Source organism: Brachyistius frenatus, unplaced genomic scaffold, assembly GCF_029030835.1.
Source record: "Brachyistius frenatus isolate BFR_SWC_R1_liver_20210118 unplaced genomic scaffold, ASM2903083v1 Contig_6, whole genome shotgun sequence".
Taxonomy (NCBI): domain Eukaryota; kingdom Metazoa; phylum Chordata; class Actinopteri; family Embiotocidae; genus Brachyistius; species Brachyistius frenatus.
The window spans coordinates 993,028-1,007,055 of NW_027210605.1; the positions used below are offsets into that span (position 1 = coordinate 993,028).

The following is a 14,028-nucleotide window of genomic DNA, read 5'->3' on the forward strand; positions in this document are numbered from 1 at the left end:
ATTGAGTCACTCAGTGTGATACAAGGCGTACATGTCAGTTAGCAAAATCAAATTAACTTCCTAGAACATTTTCTTTTCAGTCAGCGAAAGTGCAATAAAAAGTGAAAAATGTTTCCTACATTGTAAGAATTGTGATACCAAATAAAATAAAAATAAAAAATCCACAGCTCTCAACAAGTGATGCAAGTTACTCATGTGACTCATACACAAGTCACTTTGCAACTTTACAAGGGCCTCAGACACTTTAAGTCAAGTTAGTCTATTTATATTGAACATTTAGATATAACTAAAATGAACTAAAATGCTGCACAACAATCAAACCGAATTTTAAAAAATCGGAGATTTCGATTTTTTTAAGTCAAACTAACAGAAAACTAAATAATCAATACAACTAAAATCAAGAAATTAATAACAATATTAAAACAAGCCACTTCCTTCAGTTTACAAGACCAACCTCTTCTATTTAAAAAAAAAAAAAAGTTAAAAGTCACACCTAATGTAATGTCACAGCACTGGAAAACAGCTGGTAGTCATTTCTGCTTTTGTAAGTTCTTCCTTAGAAGTTTGATTACTGACCCGGATAAAGTGACTATGAAAGGGGACGGTTGGGCGTAGCAGCATATTCATATTGGAACGGAAAAATCGACTATGATAAACAAAACTATATTTTGTCATTTCTTTAGCGGAGATTTAAAGGTTTTCTTTGCTGTTTTGTTTTAATACCAAATAAGTTGTGTGTTCACTTTGTACAGACATTTTTAGCCACACTTGCAGCAATGTCCATTTGTCGGTCACCACTTTGGTGTTGACTGAAAAATCTCAACAACTTTTGGACGGGTTGCCATGAAATCTTGTGCACACATTCGTGCCTTCAGATGACTTCAGATATATCTTTACTTTTCATGTAGCACCGTCATCAGGTCAGTATTTGAATATGTCTAACACTCTTTAAATCTAATAAAACCCATCTGTCTCTGCTGTACGGTACGTTTGTGAATAATTAGCAAATGCTAACAAAGTATTTATATGTTAAAGTAAGGTGGTGAACTTGGCAAACACTAGATCAGCATTGTCAATGCAAGCATGTTAGCATGCCGATGACAGCATTGAACTCAAAGCACAGCTGTGTCCAAGTAGAGGATTAAAGAGCTGCTAGCATGACTGTAGACTCGTATTTTCATTGTTATGTTGTTTTAATCTTTCTTTTTTTCATTCTGTCCTCTTTTGTTGGGAGTAATTGCCACTCCATTGTGTTGGATAATTGCTTGGTTAATTATTTACGAACCAAAATAAATTTAAATTCATGTAACAATGTAACTGTGGGAAGGAGTTTAATTAAAATAAGTGGAAACACAAACTGCATGCTGCTTTTAATAGCTACAATAGTGCTCCTCTGGGGTTTGTTCTATCATCCCATCAACTATAAAAACTACAGGTACAGTGATGGTTTTACTTGGACCTGCAAGCCAGCACCTTTAGTCCATTTAGTTTTTTTTCTGCTTCACTTTCTACCAAGTGTTCAGACAGAATGTGATTGCGGGCACATGGAAGAAAGAGAGGGAGAATAAGTGCTGCTGTACTTTTCGCTCTGAGGTCATTGAATCCTGTACAGAGTGAGGTCAGTTGCAGGGGGGAAACGGGGGAAAAGGAAGAGAGCAGCATTTTAAGAGCCGATATTTTATGCCGCAGAGGATGTTGGAGGGAAAAAGAGGGAGAGAATGACAGCAGAGCAGGAAGCTACATGACATTAATCCATAGGAGAGGCAGAAGGGACGCATGTTATCATTTGTATTAACATGTTGTATCTATGATATACGAGCGTAGAACCCCTGTTGAGAGGTGAGGGAGGAGGCAAATGATCGTTCGAGGACCACTTCTCTGGTAGCGACTGTACATCCCTGGAAAATGGCACCACAATATTCGCACCGACTGTTCCTCCATGTGGCTCTTCATCCACTAGAAGCCCCCGTTAGTTCCAATGAAGGCATGGATAAGCACGTCAGCGCGGCTGGCAGTGATTTTCAGCCACAGGATCCATGGGATTTGAGGGGTGTGGGGGTTGACGATCTCTCTTTCCTCCCTCCTTCCCTCCCAACACATCCTGAGCAAACAGGCCCAGGCCCCTGCCCAGGCCTCAACCCATTCCATCAGTCGGACCTGAGGGAGAAACATTCCTCCATCCCGGAAAAGAGGAGTCACATCTACAGGAGTTCTGGGAATAGAAGAAGGCTAATGAAGTGCAGGCTGGAGTTCCAGAGGAAGAGAGAGACGCAGCGTGGAACTAAAGCGTAACTCCCAAACGAAGTCGCAGAGAAGTCTACGGACCAAATTAAAGCCTAATTCAATCGTGAACTCGAAAGCTATGTTCAGTGTTCATAGAAAAATCTTTCCAGCATTCTGGTTACCCCTCACTTTTGAAAGTACTCTGACATGAATGTAATCCTGACATCAGTCTGCCCTTTCAAGGGTAAAGATGAACAATAATCAGGAAAATACAGGGAGATTGTTTTTTTTAATCCAATTACCTCATCTAAGTAATGAGATGGTTCCTTGAAGTGTGAGCATGTGCACAGAAAACTGAGTCATCCAGTTGCCTCATGTATGTTTAAAATAAATGTCACCGAAAAACACATTTACAGTTTTTTTTTAGTTTTTTTTAATTAAACTGCAGTCAAGATAGTAGCTAGGCTCTCCTCCATGACGTTTATTTTTGTTTACAACAGTTTTTAATGGAGGAAAAATCGGACTTCTATCAAACTTCATGAGGGTATTTATGATAACACAAATGCAACATGACCTTGATATTTATAGGAGTTTGTTTTTTATGCGTATATGTAAACATTAGACGTGGAACAAACCCGTCCGATAAAATCAAACAGCACTTCTATATCACACTGCTCACCCCACACGCAGTGCCTACATGTGCTCCAAGCACAACAAAAGCAGATGTTTTCTCTCTTTTCGAAGTGACTCAGAGAGCTCATAAATACAGATGCACGCAGCATATCTCACAGCACACAGATGTGAGCGAGCAGGGTTTTTTTCAGGTAAAAGGTTGGGAGACCACACGCAGCAACACATAAAGGAAGTCCGGCATTAAATGGAGGGCTTGCCAGTAAACACTCAGGTGTATCCATAATTTCAAGACCAGCAGGCTCATTAATACATGATTTTTGTAACGGCTATAAAAACACAGAGAGGAGCGAGTTGGGATTCATAGTTGGACACAGCTGCAAACTGGAAAGCTACGCAGGCCAGCAGACTGACAGTATCGCCCTTGAGAGTTTGTAGCAGACAGTATATAGTAGACTAGAGTCTCATAAGGCTCGCGGCTGATAACTACTGTAAGTTGTATACTTCAGTTTAAGAGCTTTAGGATCTGGGTTTTATTACAAAACTGTCATTTGGCACCTAATCTCACCAGAAACCAACTTACTGCTGAATGACAGCACCTGACTCCCATCTGCAAGTAAAAAAAAAAAAAAAAAAAAAAAAATCTAACCTTTGCCCTAGCAATTACACTTTAAATAGCAATCTATAAAGATAAAAAGCTTTTTTGTTTGCTCTGAGAACTCCAATCGCAAACCTACTGAGGATGATAAACAGTTGTAATATTTTGACGAATAAGTGACAGATAACCAATATTTACTACAAAAAGCCTCCTGTTTTTTTTTTAACAGCATTCAGGTTTTTCAAAAGACCTGAAATAAAAGCTTTTTGTAAGACAACACGAGTGCAGCAAATTAACTCCGCTCCTCTAATGCGAGTGTGACAAATGTGCTGATAGTTTGTAGACGCCATCCGCATACTTGTTCCTCAAGTAATCAGAAATCAATACTAACTGTCAGGCCTCATTCTGTCTGATCAAATCATCCCTCCTTCCTTCTGTCAAGCTTAAACAACAACAACAGAGCCACTGTCATTGTCTTTCAGTGATAAATAATTAAGCTATCATCCACACTTCGTTCAGCACCTGCCCTTGAGGATCCTGCTATGATATAGCACGGCCAGTAAGTGGGAGGGCCACCGCACACCACAGGAATGCCCTTCAACCTAGCAGGAGGGGGCCAATCCTGCTCACAGATGGATTCTGTTCAGTAAGACTAAACACAGCATGATAGCAGTGACTCACAGAGGTGACATGATCGGTTTTCCACTGGAATGGATTCAGAACTGGAATGACTAACCAGACTTTTTAAATTCCTGATCTTAAAGCTTAAAGCTTCGCGTGCTCCTGTCATCTTCTAACGTGGATTATGTGAAACCCAAAAAAACATACATGATCGGTGCTCTTTACACAAACACATAGTTTTCTGTCTCTCTTCTGTTTGTTAAACACAGCCAGGTGTGTGTCCTCATTCAATGGACAAAACCCGCACACACGAAAACAAACACGCACAGTTTACACTCTCTTATTGCTCTTACCAGCCATTCAGCTCCAGCTCCAGCAGCGACTGGGTCTTCTCTGAATTACACTGCAAACACCACATGCTGGCCAGCACTCACAAGACGATGTCGTCCAAACATTAGCAGGTCCCCATTACTGCCTAAAAGGTTCCTCTAACAGACAGAGACATCTCAAAACTGCCATCTGCCATTGCTTGTAGCACTCTGCAGACGCCTTGCAGACGTTCCCATTTCATTTCTTTGCCTTGCGAGAGCAGCTTCCTATGGATGGTAGGCGTACATGGTCTGAGCTAAGGGGCAGTCTGCAATCTCTGGCAGACAAATGGAGCTCTTTCTTTTTCTCTTTCTTTCTGTCCTCGGTGCTGGGAGAAGTGTACGGGGGTGGAGGCTGGGAGACAGGGGAGTGTGAGTTTCTGCCAGGTCCAGAGCAGTATAGAAGGGGGCGGGGTGCAGGGAAGGGAAGGGGGTGTGAAAGTGTGGTGGCTCTGAAGCTGGGTAGGAAGAGAGAGAAGTGGCTGAGATGCCTCCTGTAGCACACTAATCATTGCAAGAAAGAGACACACAAATGACCAGGGAGCAGGTGACAGGGAAAAGAAAATCTCGTTTTTCAGGCATGTTATCAGAGAAACCATGAAAAGGGGAGTTCGACACAGCCAGGGTTAGGACCGAGAGATAAAGAAAGGGGGCAAAGACCAAGAAGAGGTAGGGGGACACTGTGGCAGCTCGATCCAGTTAGGTGCATATAGGTGTAGTACAAAAAACAGGAATGAGATGGATGAAAAGGTAAAAGGACAAAGTATGAGGAGATAACGGCACAAAGAAAGAGAACGGGGTTTGGGAGTGTCCCAATTTCAGGAAGCTTTTGTTAGCCCTTTTTAGACAGAAGAAGGACTCACTGTGTAGAGAGGGAGCACCTCTATTAATAGACCCTTTCAGGGCTGAGAAGTGACTAAAAATGTGCACTAAGAAAAGAACCAGCGAGGATTCAGTGCCTTTTTGCAGCAGAAAATCACAGTAAGGTTGCAGTTGTCCAACTTCAGCCCTTCTATTTTCATTCTCCTTCAAATCAGCATCGTTTAATTTCATGGATAATGCTACACTGCATAAAATGCCCGCCCCGTATGGCACCATCAGCTCACCAGGACCTCTGCCCGGCTTCAAACATGCAGCAGACCCTGAACTGACAGTGTCTCATCTCTGGACTTCACAGTGTTGTTGAGACAGGCCAGAGACTAATCACCCCTCTGAGAGAAGGGGGTTGGGGCAAACTGCCCCCAAGTCAAAGGTATTTTCTATCTAATGACAACAGGCACAGGAAACAGAGCAGAATGGCTCCCATATGGAGCCAGTTTACAGGGACACCAATCATCCACACAAACACAGACCAGTCTACAGAGGGAGATGTTGAATTCTTCTAATTATAGGCCTGAACCCCCTAAAATGATCACCTTCTTCTCTGGACTGTTTTCATCCGAGACTTCAAATGAAAGATGCCGAATGAGAGACAAAGCAAAAGAAAGAGTCACTTAACGAGAAAAAGTAAGCATGCATGTGTCATGGATCACAGCCAGGGATATGCGCAGACCTATTTGCAATGTGTGACTCGGGCAGAATGATGACGTGCAGACAGACAGTAACTGGCCGAGTGATCTATTTCAGTTTGGGACCATGGCCCGTTACTCTGGTGGCTACAGCTGCTAACGCCTCGTGGAGCTGCAGATACTTGACTCGACTTACACCTATCACGCAATCTCACGCTCACCGAAACCCAGACGACAAGGGGAACAAAAGCCATTTGAGAACTTCCTTTAATAAAACCTGCATCCTCATTATTCTGTCATTTTGTCAATCTTCACCCAGCAGGCACACACGGAGGCAGGCATTTAGTTTGGAAATGTGTGCGCGATATTAGATGCTAGCCCCAGTGCAGGCTTCGTTTTGCTGGCGGACCACAGGGAGCAGCTAACTACAGTTTATTTGTTTGTGAATGAGATATGAAGTAATATCGGGGTCTCATTTTGAAAGCAAGCTTGTGACGCTTATAAGCCTCGAGTCTGTTATGATTGTTTCAGCATGAGGCTCAGGGGCACCATCAGTTTAAGCATCAAGGAGAGCTCCACTGAAATGATCTAATCAGATGAATTCCGGGTAAAGCTGAGCTGTAAAAGTTCTTTCTGACTGCCTGTCTCTCTCTTCTTCCTCCAGTGTTACGATCCAGTCTAGTCGTCCCGTCTTGGTGAAGGCCTACTCCATCGCCAGAGTCCTGGCTGCACTGCTCCACAATGATGTCATTGAGAATTCCAAGCAGAGGCCCATTCTCTGCTCATAAAATGCCATTTCTTCAACTCAATACATATGGTCTCTCTGCATTTCAGCTCCTACTCCATCAACCCCCGTCCCCCGTCCCCCTTCAGTTTCACAGCCCTCCCTTCTTTTCCTCTTCCTTCTTGTTTTAGAGTAAGGAAAGTTAGATACATTACACCTGGGACGAGGCCAAAGAGGTCAGTGACACACAAACGCCTTTATCAGGTGCATTCCCAGATGTAGTACCTGAATATTATCAGGGGAAGAAAAAATAAACTAGAGTTTCCCATTGCAAAGACAATGAAAAAAGACAGAGCAGAGGCAAAGACAGCAAAGGAAATGACAGGGGAAAGTGATAGCTTCCTGGAAACTTGGTCAAAAGATTTTTGGCGCAGCAGGCTTTGTCTACATGACATCATGCACGGTTTTTCATTATCTGCTTTTGCTGAATGCTGAGCTGGCTGAGACCTGCACGCAGATACGGAAAATAAAATGAAAGCTCAGCCCTCGCCGCGTCTGGAAACAATTAGACCAGGCTGATGTCATAGTTTGATACAACAGCATACTAAATGAGATGTAGTGGCCCGGGATAGCTTTGTGAACACAGAGGACTTTGTATAGGAGGGGAAAAAAGAAACACGTTTTCCCTGTAAACTCTCAGGAACAAAGAATTTCTGTGCATAAGACGGATCTGGCAGCACATGTATAAATAGAGCTGAAATACGAGTAATTAAAGGATATGTTGCCTCTGCTCATCACATCCTGGCAGCAAAGCTGGAGCAGATGTGTTGCCTGTGGGATCCTATGGGAATGATCAAAGATCATCAGTGGCAAGTGATGTCTGAGAGGCTTTTCTCTTTTCTCCTGTTTGTACATCACTGCAATAAGTAGTGGAAAGTAAATCCAGTGTGGATAGAAACAATCTGTTTGTCCCGACGCGTGGAAAACAAAGTCTGAACCGTGGGGATGACTTTTGAATTTTTCTACATCAAAACATTGTTTCAAAGCAAGCAAATGTTTTATTTTGACATGAAGTGTGAGCACCCCAGATATATTCCTTCCCCACAACCATATATTTGACCTTACAATATTGTTTTAGCACTGACAAAAAAAGTGTCTGATCAAAAACGGCCAAGAACCAAGAAATAGCACGTAACTGCACGCTTGTTGACTTATTCTTTGAGGCAGTACTTTTGGAAAATACGCTCCTTATTTACGTTCTCATCAAAAGATAGATGAAAAGATGGATATCACTCACGTCTGTACACTAAATATAAAGCTCGAACCATGAGACCATCGGCTTAAATTAGTATTGTGACTGAATGCAGTGGGGAACAGCTTGCCAGGAGGTCCCTTTGCTCAGCCAAAAAGCCTGAGCACATTTAACCAAGAATTTACTGATTTTAATCATAGTTTTGCCAGTACTTGTGTACTTGTGTTTAAACCCGCGTATTGTATTGATGTAAATGACATCCAGGCCTCCGCTGAGTGTTAAAGTAACTAGCTCACACACAGGAAGAAAGTTTGCTCCTCAGTCTTTCCCGGGTGGAGTCTTTGTGTTTGTTGTCTTTGTGTTTGCGTGGGTGTCCTCTGGTTTCCTCTCACATTCCAAAGACATATGCAAGTCAGGTGGAGAGACACTGAATTGCTCTAAAATATGAATGTGGGCATCCAGGGCCTGTTCCTGGGCATGTCTCAGCCAGCTGGAAACTGAGTGGGCAGAGAATTCGCTGGAATGAAATGACACCCTTCCTATGGAAACCAAATAAACCTTTACTTTACAACTCAACCACATGTTTGTGTACTCGTTTCAGTGTTTGCACTTCTATAAAAAAATCATTTCATGGGATCCAGAGCAGTACTTCTCCTGATTGTACGCACATGTATGCTCTCTCTCTCTCTCTCTCTCTAATGGTCTATAAAACACAAATAGAGGTTATATATTGTGTTACCATTATTAGAAGCGGCCCCTATTTGTCCATTTACAATATTTTCCTTTCAGCGCACTCCATTCCCAGTTGCTATATTTCTCTGAAGCTCCTCACCGTAGCCCCACCCCACCCCAGCACAGAAACATACTACAGCACAGTTCTCCCCTGCTAAAAATAGACCCATGTGAGATGACACGCTCTGGTAAACACTGTGAGGGAGACAATGCTGTAAAGACCAAGACAAAAGAATACACATTAACGCAACAGAATGGCCACTGAATACCCTGCTGATTTCATCTCATTATCTGTTCCTTTGTGGCACATCGATGAGCAGCAGTTTTCAATGACACTGTAAAAATTTGAGGTCACTTGGAAAAGAGCGAAAGTCTCAGACAGTGTCTCCAGCGGTTAGTGCCGAGAGCAGCCGTGACTGTAAATGTGACAAAGGCCACAATGGGTAAAAATACTCATGATGACCACAGGAGCCCAGCAGCCTGAGTGACAAAACAGACCTGAGAGAGCCCTGGCAGTCGCACAGTGGGCTCTCTAGAGGGACAACGCCACCCACTGGTCAGACATGATACTACATGCCCTCTAAGACATGCACACTGGGCCTGGGGGGCAGACATGTGGCAGTGATGTCACTCAGCAGGAGGTCAAAGCATGGCTGTGAGTCGGGAGGGTAGCTGGGTTATTCAAAGACACCAGCTTTTTCTGGTTCAGAGATGTTGGTGGGTGAGGGAGAGGGGGGGTATGTGGGAGGGGTTGCAGTAATCTATTTGAGGCAGTAGCCGACTCACACCTGTCTCAAGTCACACAGAGAGCGCCCTGTGGTTTACATGTGCTACAGGTCAAGGGAATGTGGCACAGCAAAGATTAGTTTTAACAAGTCTTAAATCACTTCTCATTTCTAATTGCAAAGATTAATTTAAATTTTAAGAATATAAATAACGAGTGTAAGTGTAAGCAGCTGGATATTATCTGCAAGTGTTGGTTTTTAAACGCTGAACATACAAAGTGACTATCCATATTTCAGAATAAAAACGTACTACAATTTATTCCGAGGTCTCCATCAGTTTTAAATCATTTTAAAGCCCAAAAACCTTCCCAAAGCATCTGCCTTCCTGCCTAACAGCGCCACAGTGGCCAATCAATCATCTGACAGACTCCCAATTTGTATAACATCAGCCAAACACTTTCAAAATCACGTCTCTCTGGTGTCCTGATTCCAGAAATGATTTCCAGGAACACCCCATCAGTGTTATCCCGGAGAAAAAAAGAAAAAGCATATCTGTCCTTTGATATGAACCAGACAAGTTCCTAAAATTATTATGTGTGTGTGTGCGTGTGTGTGTGTGTGCGCGCGTGTACACTTGTATGTGCATGTTTGTGTGTCTGGCAATGCAATCATTTTTTAGAGCCATGAGCTAAATGACATCATTGAACTGGGTACATTGAGTGGAAGGCTTACAGCGAGAATAATTGCTGTTTTCAATCAGATTGCATTCATCCCCAGCCGCATCAGTGATCAGATAAATAGCTGATGATCTCGAACATGTTGTGTTGCTCAATCATTCAAATCACTCACAAGATTTCATTAGCAGTCAAACATGAAATTATGTTGCGGTTTAGAGCTGATGATTAAGTTTCCAGCAGACAAACCGACATGCTAATTGCACAAAAGTGTTGGATTCATGTATGCTCTTAAATATATGATTGAGCATAGATACGTACATACTTGTCTGTACAATGGAAAGAAAATCTTCTTCAGAAGATGCTGATAATCATTAGAAGTAAGGAATTAAAGGCTGAAGAGAAGCAGGTAAAGGGAAGAAACCTCTACAATCCTATAATAGTCATACGGATTCCACCTCACCTCTCCACACCCAGCTGTCTGATCACTTTAGCAGAGTCTGGGCTCATTTTGTTTTCCTACAGCCCTGAACTCCACAGCCAGGCCTTCAGGTACTTGCTGTGCTCTGCCGTCCTTCCCTGGCACAGCCAACTGTGCCTCCATGGCATCCGAAGCCCACAGCATATAAACACTACGGCTATTGAGCCCCGAGCAGCCTCGAGGAGCGCCTCCCAGCTCGGCCATCCACACTGGCACAAGTCACTGTTTGTGTTGGCATTGCACTTAAAGGCAGCCTTTTTCTTGTCTGCTCCTTCACGCTTCCCAAGTCTTTTGATACGGGGGAAACAGTCACGGAACAACAAAGGTTTGCCCTGCGGTGACGACCATTACGTGTCAATATGTCAGACAGCCAAATGATAATTGTTTTCTTATGGGGACCTGTAAACCACATTCACAATCCTGAGCATGTCCAATTTCAGTATCATAAAGAATTTGAATGTATTCTTTCAGATTCTGCGGCGCTTGGAAGTGAAAAGCATATTTCATTTTAATATCCCTCATTAGGCTGACAGGGAAGGAATTATTCAGGAAGCATAATGTTATTTCAGGAGAAAGTCCACACAACCTGGAGGATTGACTGCGAATGTGGAGCCATAAAGGCAGCTATGAGTATCACAATCTGCTGTGCAAATACTATCAAGTCACTTAAAGATCCAGTTCTCATATAAGGAAATTCATGTCATGTCACAGAGGAGCTCTTACTGTAAAGATAAATTTAATTTCAAGGTAGGCTCTGTTGCGATTTAAGTCATCTAATCAACTTAAATACAGCATAAAAAAAAAATTATCAATCCAAATAATTCAAACTTCAGAACATGGCTTTATCAGCAAGAAACATTATCATTGTGCTGACAAGCAAATCTAAGTGGATTTGCTGCTATATTTCATCAAGTAAGAACTAATTCCATGATTATTTTTGTCTCAAAGAGACAAGCAGGCTGACCAATAATGACAGTAATGGAGCAAAACTGCTGTGTCAGGATCCCCGTTGTTAAAGGAAGTCCTGACTGCTATGATTTCTTTTTCCTTTCGTTGAAAAACTTTGCACATCCAAGCAGAAAATTCCAGACCAAGTCATCGATGAAAGAACATGAGAAACCTCAAGATAAGTTTACATGTGATGAGAAGTTTTCCCAACAGTGATTTAAATATTCATTGAAAGCCACAGTTGGAAGCCTGTCAACAATGAAGGCAGAATTAAAAGAGAAATAATTCATGATCGCCTTCTCCCTCTTGTGCATGTATTTGTGGAGACATGCATGTCAAGGTATTTGGATCTTGACAGGTGAGCCAAAAGTTAAGAAATTATAAAAGAAGGAAAATTACTAACTGGTCAGTCAATCATTTTTTCTAACCCGCACAGACAGCCAGGAAGCAATCAATCCCAGAACAAAAGCAGCGAGATAAAGCAGTCATTCTCAATCTACAGTCCTTTTCCTCACAAATTTGAAAAGGAAGCTGAGGAAACCTTTTGTGCAGGTCACGAGACTGCTGAGAAATGGATTAATGTTGACATATTCCAGTGGAACAAGATATCCTGAGTGTGCAAGTTCCATTCATACCACATTTCCACAAGACCTGGTGGGTGCAAGTCAGCAGATCTTATATTTCAATATATTGAGGCAGGCTGGGTAGGACACGAGGCCTGGCTTCACAGAGCGACAGAGACGCTGGGAATAACAAGCACACTCAAATTCATGCTAACAACCCTTTTAGGAGGGGTTACAGAGCGCTGTGTTTATTGTCCCATTTCTCTAAAGGCCTCCTATAACCTCCACATAGGACAGTTTCCCAGGCATTTACAAGAAAAGGGGGTCACACACAGGCGTATAGATTTATTTGCCATCTCTATGACAAACTACCTGGCAGTGACTAATGATGTTTGGCTTCAATTTAATTCACACACAACCAAAGCGTATTTGATGGATTTCTCGTGCACATTGGAAGTCAATAACAACAAGAGTCCTTCAGCAGCGAGCTAAAGAAGAGCCAGCTGCCCTTAGCATACTTCTATATCAACACAAAGGTTGCAACAAAAGAGTCTCAGAATTCCCGTAACTGCAAAGGAATGGATTTCAAATGTAAAGTAAATCTGTCTGCTACTGTGGCTATTTCCTTGGAGGTTTGATGTACGGTCCATAAAGTTTACTGCTTTATTGACCCTTAGTACAGCTCGAGGTCTCTCCTGGCAGCAGGGCCTATCGATCTGTAGCCCCTCAATTACTTATTAGAGGCCCCTGTCCTGCTTCTCTGAGCCCGCAAGATAACAAACCAGCCCCTTATGCAGCTGGATCTTTGAATCACAAACTGTAATAATGTCAGCTTTAACAGAAGGGATCTTATCAGGGAGACCAATACAGAAAGCAGTGAACACACTACTTTGGGGTTTTTAGAACACCTTCAAATAATCTTGTTTTCCATGATACACACTTCCAACATAAATGAAAAGGATGTCTCATTACTTCACATTTTCTGGGATCCTACTTTTCCCCAGAAGTCAAAGGTACAACAGAGAGACTGGTGTTTCAATATGCTGGTTTTTGTCTCTTTTCATGAAATAGACTGGACTGATTCTGTCATTTTAATCAACTGAACTTTCCGTCCAGCCTCAGGGGTGTGTAAAAAAAAAAAAAAAAAAAAAAAAAAAAAAAAAGCACGAGGCTGTATCAGTAGAAAGTAATTCCCTCACCCACACGGTAATCTATGACTGACATAAACATTAACATTGGCCAAATGAGAGTGTTTTTCTCTTGGTGGAGTCTATTTCCTCCAGTTGCTTCTACAGTGCAGATACGGTTTGAATTCCAGGAGTTCACTTGGCCTTCATCTTTTTCCACATTTTGATATATCGGCTCGGCTGAACTCGGGCGACACAAGTTACTATGTGGAAAAAGGATATCTATGGGAAGGAGGAGAAGACACTCTTTTCAATCTGTAAAATTGCAGATCTTTTTCCCAGGTCTGGAGTCCTGATTTTACATTCTGGACGAGCCCAGGTATGAATAGAGTGCAGGTAGTAAGTACACATCAGCACTAAGAAGGAATATTTGAAGCCATAGTGGTGCATTTAATTTAGCCTACATTAGCTAGGAGACAGTTAATGTTGGTAGTCTGGTTAAATTCAAATAATTGGTTTCATTGTCGATCCAAATACAGTTGGTAAACTTATTTACTTACCAGGTGATAGATAAGAAGATCAACACCGCTTTCATATAAAAAGCTACAGCTACCAAGAGATTACCTTAGCTTGGCCTAAGAACTGGAAGTTGTGAAAAACAGTTAGCCTGCTCTCTTCAAATGCTTAAAAGTGACACACACACTAGTTCCTTTAAATTACCCCCTGTTTTCTTTATCATCTTTATGCTAAGCTAAGCTAACTGCCTGTTGGTTCTACCCTCATGTTTAGTATGCAGACATGAGTATAGTATTGATCTTCTGATCAAAAGTGTAGCACAATTCCCCCCCCCCAAA

The 14,028-nt window shown here is 42.2% G+C and overlaps 1 protein-coding gene across 8 annotated transcripts in view; it reads right to left on the bottom strand.

The window, feature by feature from the left end:
- iqsec1a (IQ motif and Sec7 domain ArfGEF 1a) overlaps positions 1-14,028 on the bottom strand; it is an 88,961-nt gene that overhangs the window by 15,890 nt on the left and 59,043 nt on the right. The window contains exon 1 of one of the 8 annotated variants that reach the window (XM_069723583.1): positions 4,426-4,449. The exons of the other annotated variants lie outside the window; for them this stretch is intronic. The gene's annotated coding sequence lies outside the window, so the exon portion shown is untranslated. Of the gene's footprint in view, positions 1-4,425; positions 4,450-14,028 lie in introns of those variants that run through there. 8 annotated transcript variants of the gene reach the window in all.